This window comes from Trichechus manatus, unplaced genomic scaffold (genome assembly GCF_000243295.1).
Source record: "Trichechus manatus latirostris isolate Lorelei unplaced genomic scaffold, TriManLat1.0 scaffold00086, whole genome shotgun sequence".
Lineage (NCBI taxonomy): Eukaryota > Metazoa > Chordata > Mammalia > Sirenia > Trichechidae > Trichechus > Trichechus manatus.
Window position 1 is genome coordinate 5,214,343 of NW_004444022.1, and position 9,988 is coordinate 5,224,330.

The window sequence follows — 9,988 nt, forward strand, 5'->3', positions numbered from 1 at the left end:
TTGATGGGCATCTAAGTTGTTTCCATCTTTTTGCTATTGTGAACAATGCTACCATAAACATGGGTGTGCATATGTCTATTAGTGTGATGGCTCTTATTTCTCTAGGATATATTCCTAGGAGTGGGATTGCTGGATCGTATGATATTTCTATTTCTATCTTTCTCAGGAAGCGCCATATCATTTTCCAAAATGGTTGTATCATTTTGCATTCCCACCAGCAGTGCATATGAGTTCCGATCTCCTTGCAGCCTCTCCAACATTTGTTATTTCCAGTGTTTTTGATTCGTGCCAGTAATGCCGGGGTGAGGTGGTATCTCATTGTGTTTTTAATTTGCATTTCACTAATGGCTAGTGATTGCGAGCATTTCCTCATATGTTTGTTGGTCGCTTGAATGTCTTCTTTGGTGAAGTGTATGTTCATTTCCCTTGCCCAGTTTTTTGTAGGATTATTTGTCTTTTTGTTGTAGAGGTGTTTGATTTTCTTGTAGATTATGGAGATTAGACCTTTGTCTGACTTGTACTGTCCAAAAATTTTTTCCTAGTCTGTGGGTTCTCTTTTTACTCTTTTGGTGAAGTCTTTTGAAGAGCCTAGGTGTTTGATTTTTAGAAGATCCCAGTTATCTAGTTAATCTTCTTGGGTTTGTGTGTTGATGGTTTTGGTTTATATCCTGTTAATGCCGTGTATTAGGGCCTATAGTGTTGGTCCTATTTTTTCTTCTATGAACTTTAAAGTTTTTGGCTTTATATTAAAGTCTTTGATCCATTTCGAATTAGTTATAGTGTATGGTGTGAGGCATGGGTCCTGTTTCATTTTTTTGCAGGTGGATATTCAGTTTTGCCAGCACCATTTGTTAAAAAGACTGTTCCCCATTTGATGGACTTTGGGCCCTTGTCTAAGATCAGGTGACTGTAGGTGGATGGATTTACATCTGGGTTCTCAATTCTGTTCCATTGGTTAATGTATCTGTCATTGTACCAGTACCAGACTCTTTTGACTACCGTAGCTGTATAGTAGGTTCTGGGGTCAGGTTGTGTGAGTCCTCCTACTTTATTTTTCTTCTTCAATAGTGCTTTACTTATCTAGGGCCTCTTCCCTTTCCATATAAAGTTAGTGATTAGTTTTTCCATCTCTGAAGAATGTTGTTGGTACTTGGATCGGGATTTCATTGTATTTGTGAATTGCTTTGGGTTGAATTGTCATTTTCACTATGTTGAGTCTACCTATCCATGAGCATGGTATGTTTTTCCATTTATGTAGGTCCCTTTAGGTTTCTTGCAGTAGTGTTTTGTAGTTTTCTTTATATAGGTCTTTTACATCCTTGGTTAGATTTATTCCTAAGTATTTTATTTTTTGGGGGCTATTATATATGGTATTGTTTTCCTGATGTCCTTTTCATTGTTCTCTTCATTGGTGTGTAGGAATCCAACCAATTTTTGTGTGTTTATCTTGTATCCTGCTAGTCTCCTAAGTCTTTTTATTGGTTCCAATAGATTTCTCATGGAGTGTTTAAGGTTTTCTATGTATAGTGTCATATCATCCACAAATAGGGACAGTTTAACTTCTTCATTACCAATTTGGATGCCCTTTATTTCTTTTTCTTGCCTTATTGCTCTAGCTAAAACTTTCAGCACAATGTTAAATAGGAGTGGTGATAAGGGGCATCCTTGTCTTGTTCCTGTTCTCAAGGGGAATGTTTTCAGCCTCTCTCCATTAAGAATGATGTTGGACTTTGGTTTTGCATAGATGCCCTTTATTATGTTGAGAAATTTCCCTTCTATACCTATTTTATTGAGAGTTTTTATCAGGAATGGGTGTTGGACTTTGTCGAATGCCTTTTCTGCGTTGATTGAGATGATCATGTGATTCTTTTCTTTCCTTTTATTTACGTGGTGGATTATGTTGATTGATTTTCTAATGTTGAACCATCTTTGCATACCTGGTATGAATTCTACTTGGTTGTGGTGTATTCTTTTTTTTTTTTTAATGATGTTGAATTCTATTGGCTAGAATTTTGTTGAGAATTTTTGCATCTATATTCATCAGAGACATTGGTCTGTAATTTTCTGTTTTTGTGGCATCTTTGCCTGTTTTTGGTATCAGGGTTATCCTGGCTTCATAGAATGAATTCAAAAAGGTTGCCTCCTTTTCTATGTTCTGAAATATTTTGAGTAGTACTGGTACAAGCTCTTCTCTGATTGTTTTGTAGAATTCTCCAGTGAAGGCATGTGGGCCAGGGATTTTTTCTGTTGGGAGTTTTTTTTTTTATTACCTTTTCAATCTTTTCTCTTGTTATGTGTCTGTTCAGATTTTCAACTCACTTTGTTGTAGTTTGGGTAGGTAGTGTGTTTGTAGAAATTTATCCATTTCTTCTAGGTTTTCAAATTTGTTGGAGTATAGTTTTTCATAATATTCTGTTTTGATCCTTTTTATTTCAGTTTGGTCTTTTGTAATGTCACCCATTTCATTTTTTATTTGGGTTATTTGTGTCCTCTCCTGTTTTTCTTTTTCAGTCTGGCCAGTGTTTTGTCGATTTTGTTGATTCTTTCAAAGAACCAACTTTTGGTTTTGTTGATTCTGTCTATTGTTTTTCTATTCTCTATTTCATTTATTTCTGCTCCGATCTTTATTATTTCCTTTCTTCTGGTGACTGTGTGCTTTTTTTGCTGTTCTCTTTCTATATGTTTGTCTTATGTAGTTAATGTTTTGATTTTGTCCATTTCTTCTTTTTTGATGTGTGCATCTATTGGTATAAATTGTTGTCTGGGTACTGCCTTTGCTGAGTCCCAAAGGTTTTGGTATAATGTGTTTTCATTCTTGTTTGATTATAGGATTTTTTTGATTCCATCTCTGATTTCTTCTATTACCCAGTGGTTTGTAAGCTGGGTGTTATTCAGTTTCCCTGTAATTGATTTCTTTTCCTTGCTCTTTCTGTTGTTAATTTCTACCTTGATGGCATTGTGGTCAGAGAAGATACTTTGTATTATCTCAATGTTTTGGATCTTGTTGAGGATTGCTCTGTGTCCTAAGATGTGGTCTATTCTATCAGTGCATCTTGATTGCATGTTTGATCAATATGAGACTGCAGAAGTTGATAAATATCTTCAGTGTTTTCATCTTTGCCCTTAGTGGTTGTTGTGTGAATCTGAATAATAGTCATATTAATTGGTCTCTCCTTGTAGGCCTATGGATATTATCATATCACAGACAGTGTTGTACTTCAGGATAGATCTTGAGATGTTCTTTTTGACGATGAATGCGACACTATTCCTCTTCAGTTTGTCACTTCTGACATAATAGAACATATGGTCGTTTGATTCAAAATGGCCAATACGAGTCCATTTCAGCTCACCAATTCCTAGGATATTGATCTTTATGTGTTTCATTTCATTTTTGATGACTTCCAGTTTTCCAAGTTTCTTACTTCATACATTCCATGCTCCAATTATTAATGGATATTTGCAGCTGTTTTTTCTTATATTGAGTAAAGGCACATCACCAAATGAAGATCCCAAAAGCTTTACTTCATCCATGTCATTAAGGTCAACTCTTCTCTGAGTGCCTACAAACCTGAGGGGCTTATTTTCCAACACTGTATCAGACAATATTCTGCTGTTGTTCATAACGTTTTCAGAGACCAATTTTTTTAAGAAGTAGATCGCCAGGTCCTTCTTCTTAGTCTGTCTTAGTTTGGAAGCCCTACTGAAACCTGTTCACACTGTGTGACCCTGTTGGTATTTGAAATACCGGTGGCATAGCTTCCAGTATCACAGCAACATATGATAAGCACACCACAGTATGGCAAACTGATAGAGGAGGGGTAGATAATTTCGTAGTAGGTGTGAAACCAGGAAATTTGTTTTTTAGCTCATAGCCCAGACAAAAACTAGTTTCAATGTGGTCTCACTGTCAGTCTTTTTAAGGTCCCAGCTTTAAGTAAGAATATTAGTTTTAAGACCTTGCTTCACTGAAGACCAAGGTCTGGTCTGCTGTCATTAAAACTCAATGCTTTGTTGTCACTAAGTATGACTCCAACCATGCATACCTGCAGAACATGAACTCACCATATACTATTCTCGTTTTCTATTCCATCTTTTTTTCTAGAGCTTAGAGAATCTCCCTTTGTTCTTAAAACGTCAATGCAGTATTTAATAAATTTATATTTTATTCATAATTTATAACTGTTTATAGCGGAAAAGTTTCCATGTTCTTTTAGTTTACTCTTTTGTTGGAAATATAAATCTTCCATAGTATTTTGTGAAACAAATGAACAAAAAACAAAACAAAAAGAAATAAATTACAGAACAGCATGTATTCCACATGTGTAAAAATTACTAAATGTATATGCGTGTTTGTGACCCTATAGGACAGAGTAGAACTGCCTCATATGGTTTTCAAGGAGCAGCTGGTAGATTCCAACTGCAGCCGTAGCTCTTAACAACTGCGCCACCAGGGCTCCATATATATATATATATATGATAGGAAGAAGAAATCGACCTAGTAAGCCCTTAACCATGGATAGCAACCACTGGATAGGAAAATGGGATGGGTAAGAAGGGGAAACACATTTTTGCTTTTTACTTTATATAATTTTGTGCTTATTGATTTTTTTACAATGAAAATGTTTTACTTTTATGAATGAAAATATTTTTCTAAAGAAAATAATTAAAATAATATCAAGTGAACAGTTTCCCCCTGCCTTTTCTGAATAGACACAAATGTCACTTCACCACTCCTTCACACATTATGGTAGGCTGAATAATGTTCCTACAAAGATGCCCATGTCCTAATCCCTGACATATGTGAATATTTTACCTTATACGGCAAAAGAGACTTTGTAGATGTGATTAAGTTAAGGATTTTTAGAAAGGAAGAATATCCTGGATTTTCTGGGTGGGCTCAATGTAAGCACAATAAAGGCAGGAGAATCAGAGTTAGAGAGTGAAGGTGATGTGACTATGGAAGCAGGGGAAGAGGTGATGTGATGTAGGATCATGAGGCAACGAGTGTGGGCAGCCTCTAGAAGCTGGAAAAAGCAAGAAAATGAATTATCTCTTAGAATCTCTGATGAAACTAGCCTTGCCAACACCGTGATTTTAACCCATTGAGACTTATTTTGGACTTCTGACTTCCAGAACTGCAAGTAATAAATTTGTGTTGTTTTAAGACGCTAAATGTGTGGTAATTTATTTCAACAGTAACAGGAAGCTAATATACCCACACGTCCTCCCACTACCCATTTCTTAGCCTGTCAAGGAGGCAGTGAATTGTAGAGTTCTAGAATGAGATTGACCTGTGCTTGAATTGAGTTTCTTCTTGTTGTGTGATCTTGGACATGTTACCTAATCTTTGAATCTCAGTTGCACATCTTGAAATTGTGACAATAATACCGACATCATGGGGTTAGTATGAAGGAAGAGGAGAAGATATATATTAAACAACTGATCTAGAGTCTGGTACATGGTAAGATATCAGTAAATGTGTCATCCCTTTCTCTCCCCCTTATTGTGCTAGAAACTACGGAGAATAACAAAATAGGCAAGTCTAAAATTCTCACTCAATTGTTTAAAATATAATTGAAATAACAAAGGAAGAAAGAGCTACATTTTCAGTGGAGAAATCTGGTAGGCTGCACAATAATAAAATGATCAGAGTTAACATCACCAATAATGGGACAAACTGATATTATGTGCTTGCTAATGTGATACGCTGAGAATGATACATCATTTCTGTAGTATTCCTGCCAAAACTGTATAACCTGAATTAATCATAAGTGTTACTGATTGAACTGTATCTTCCTCCAAAAAACTTACGTTGAAGTTTTAGGCCCTTGAACCTGTGAATGTGACCTTGTTTAGAAAAAGATCTTTGAAGATCTTATCAGTTAGGTTAACATAAAGCCATACTGGAATAGGATGAGCCCTAATCCTATATGACTGATGCCCGTACAAAAAGGAGACGATACCCAGACACAGGGAGACAGAGGAAAGACACCATGTGACACAGCAGCTGTAAGCCAAGGGATGCCTGGAGCTACCAAAAGGTAGGAGAAAGACATGGAACAGATTCTCCCTCAGTGCCTGAGAAGGAATCAACAGGATTGACACTCAGACTTTCGGTCACCAGAATTGTAAGACAATAAATTTCTGTTCTTATAAGCCACCATGTTTGTGGTGTTTTCCTTCAGCAGCCCTAGGAGTCACTTGGTGAAACAAATGATTAAGTGTTTGACTACTAACCAAAAGACTGGCAGTTTGAACCCGCCCAGAGGTAACTTGAAGGAAATGCCTGACAATGTTTGTAAAAGGTCACAGCCTTGAAAACCCTGTGGTGCACAGTTTTACTGTGCGAAACACGGTGTTGCCAAGAGTCAGAATCAACTTGATGGGAAATGGTTTATTTATTTATTTTTTTCTGGTTTTACTAAACTAATACAATAAGGAACCCTCAAGAAAACCTAAATTGGGAATTTTCTACAAAACATTTGGTCTGCACTATTAAAAATATTAATATCATGATGTAAAGGAAAGAGGCCCCAAATAACTAAAGCATTATTGAAGAACAAAGTAAGAGAGCTTACAATTCCCAATCTCAGAACTTACTATATAGCCATGGTAATCAAAACAGCCTGGTACTGGTACAATGATGGACACATAGATCAATGGAACAGAATTGAGAACCCAGAAGTAAATCCATCCAGCTATAGGGAGGTGCCATCCAGCTATGGAGAGGTGATCTTCGACAAAGAGTCAAAGTACATTCAGTGGGGGAAGAGATAGTCTCTTTAACAAATGGTACTGGCAAAATAGGATGTCCATTTGCAGAAAAATGAAACAGGATCCATACCTCCCACCAAACGCAAACACTAAATCAAAATGGATCAAAGATCTAAATGTTAAAGCTAAAACTATAAAGTTCCTGGAAGATAACATAACGACAAAAATAAGAGCCTTGATTTATGCATAAATACACTATCAAATATAACTAAAAATGAATGAACAACAGAAGAGAAACTAGATAACTGAGGCCTCCTAAAAATTAAATACTTATGCTCATCAAAAGAATTTACCAACAGAGTAAAAAGAGAACCTACAGACTGAGAAAAAAATTTTGACAACGATATATTTGACAAAGGTTGAGTTTTGACAAACTCAAAAATATATAGAAAACTTCAACACCTCAACAATAAAAAAACAAGCAATCCAATCAAAAAATAAGCAAAGAACATGAACAGACACTTCACCAAAGAAGACATTCAAGTGGTTAACAAACACGTGAAGAGAGGCTTGCAGTGATTAGCCATTAGAGAGATGCAAATCAAAATTAAAATGAGATAACATCTCCCCCCTGCAAAAAATGGAACTGATCAAAAAAAGAAAAAGAAAAAAACCCAAGAAAACAGCAAATTCTAGTGAGGGTGTGGGGAGATTGGATCTCTCATACACTGCTGGTGGGGTTGTAAAATGGCACAACCACTATGGAAAATGGTATGGGGCTTCCTCAGAGAGCCAGAAATAGAAATTCCATATGATCTAGCAATCCCACTCCTAAGTATATATCCTAGAGAAATAAGAGCAGTGACATGAATGGACATATATGCACATCCATGTTCATTGCAGCATTATTCACAACAGTAAAAAGATGGAAACAACGTAAGTGTCTATCAGCGGATGAATGGATAAACAAAATGTGGTACATACATACAATGGAATACTGTGCAACGATAAAGAATAACAATGAGTCTGTAAAACATCTTGTAACATGGATGAATCTGGAGGACATTATGCTGAGTGAAATAAGTCAATCACAAAAGGAAAAATATTGTATGATATCACTTTTATAAAAAGTCAAGAATAGGTTTACCTACAGAAAGTAATGTTCTTTGATGGTTACCAGGGATAAGAGGGGGAGGGAGGATGAATCACTTACTAGATAGTAGACCCATGTTAATTCTGGTGAAAATAAAGCCAATACATGATATGGTGGAAGTCATCACAACGTGACCAAGTAAATAAAGACACTTGGGGGTATGCAAGAATATAGGCCAGATGCTATAAGATATACAACTCTGCAAGAACAGTAATAACAAACAAAAATTTGTGAGTGGTTACGTAGGTAGATATGTATATTATATAGGTGTGGGAGGGTGTATGTGTGTGCATATATAAGTATAGTTGTGGGCATTTGTATATACATATTTGTACGTGTTGTATATATATTCATATATATGATAGAGCACATAGGGGGCAAAAATATGGAAACTCCTTAGACATATCCAAACACCTTGTGGGACTGAGTTACTGGGCTTGAAGGCTTAAGGATCATAGTCTCAGGGGACATCTAGGTCAATTGGCATAACAATTCATAAAGATCATTTTCTACAATCTAGTTTGGTGAGTAGTGTCTGGGGTCTTAAAAGCCTGCAAGCGGCCATTTAAGATACAACTATTGGTGGTCGCTTCCTGTCTGGAGCAAAGGAGAGTGAAGGAAATCAAAGACTCAAGGAAGCAATTAGTCCAGAGGACAAACGATCCACACGAACCACAGCCTTGTCTAGCCTGAGACCAGAACTAGATGGCGTCAGGCTACCGCTACTGACTGCTCTTACCAGGGACACAATAGAAGGTCCCGGTTCTAATGGGAGAAAAATATAGAACAAAACTCAAATACATTAAAAAGACCAGACTTACAAAACTGATAGAGACTGGAGGAACCCCTGAGGCTATCACTGTAAAACACCTATTTAGCCTGGAACTGAAGACACTCCTGGAGGTTACCTTTCAGCCAAATAATAGATTGGCCTATAAAATAAACAATAACACCTGTGAGGAATGTGCTCTTTTAAAAAATCAGCTATATGAAACCAAACAGGCAACATTTGCCCAAAGGCAAAGGTGAAAAGGCAAGGAGGGGCAGGGAAACTCGAGGGATGGAAACGGGGAAATCAGGGTGGAAATGGGGAGAGTGCTGACAGAATGTGGGGATAACAACCAACGTCAAAGAACAATTTGTGTATGAGTTGTTGAATGGGAAAGTAATTTGCTGAACTTTGAGAGTGACTTCAGTTCTGAGTTAACAGGGTGCCTCAGGGTTCCTCCAATCTCTGTCAGACCAGTAAGTCTGGTCTTTTTTTTTTTTTTTTTTTTTGTAAATATGAATTTAGTTCTACATTTTTCTCCTGCTCTATCCGGGAACCTCTATTGTGATCTCTGTCAGAGCAGTTGGTGGTGGTAGCCAGGCACCATCTAGTTGTTCTGGGCTCAGGCTGGTGGAGGTTGTGGTACCTGTGGTCCATTACTCCTTTGGACTAACATTTCCCTTGCATCTTTGGTTTTCTTCATTCTACTCTGGTCCCGACGGGATAGGACAGGTAGATGTACCTTAGATGGCTGCTTGCAAGCTTTTAAGACCCCAGACACTACTCACCAAAGTAGGATGTGGAACATTTTCTTTATGAACTTGGTTATACCAATTGACCTAGATGTTCACCGAGATCATGGTCCCCAGCTCTCAGCCCAGTTACTCGGGCCCTCGGGGTGTTTGGATATGCCTACGAAGTTTCTGTGACTTTGCTTTGGTCACATTGTGCTGACTTCCTCTATAATGTGTACTGACTTTCCCTTCACCAAAGTTACCACTTGTCTATTGTCTAATTAGTGGTTTTCCCTCCCCATCCTTATCTTCTCTCCTGTCATGGATAGAATTGTGTCCCCCCAAAATATCTGTCAACTTGGCTGGGTCATGGTTCCCAGTATTCTATAATTGTGTACCATTTTGTAATCTGATATGATTTCCTTATGTATTGTAAATTCAATCACTATGATCTAATAAGATGGATTAGTGGCAGTTATACTGATGAGGTATACAAGATTGGATAGTGTCTTAAGCCAATCTCTTTTGAGATATAAAAGAGAGAGGTGAGCAGAGACACATAGGAAACTCACACCACCAAGAAAGCAGTGCCAGGAGCAGAGCGCTTCCTTTGGACCT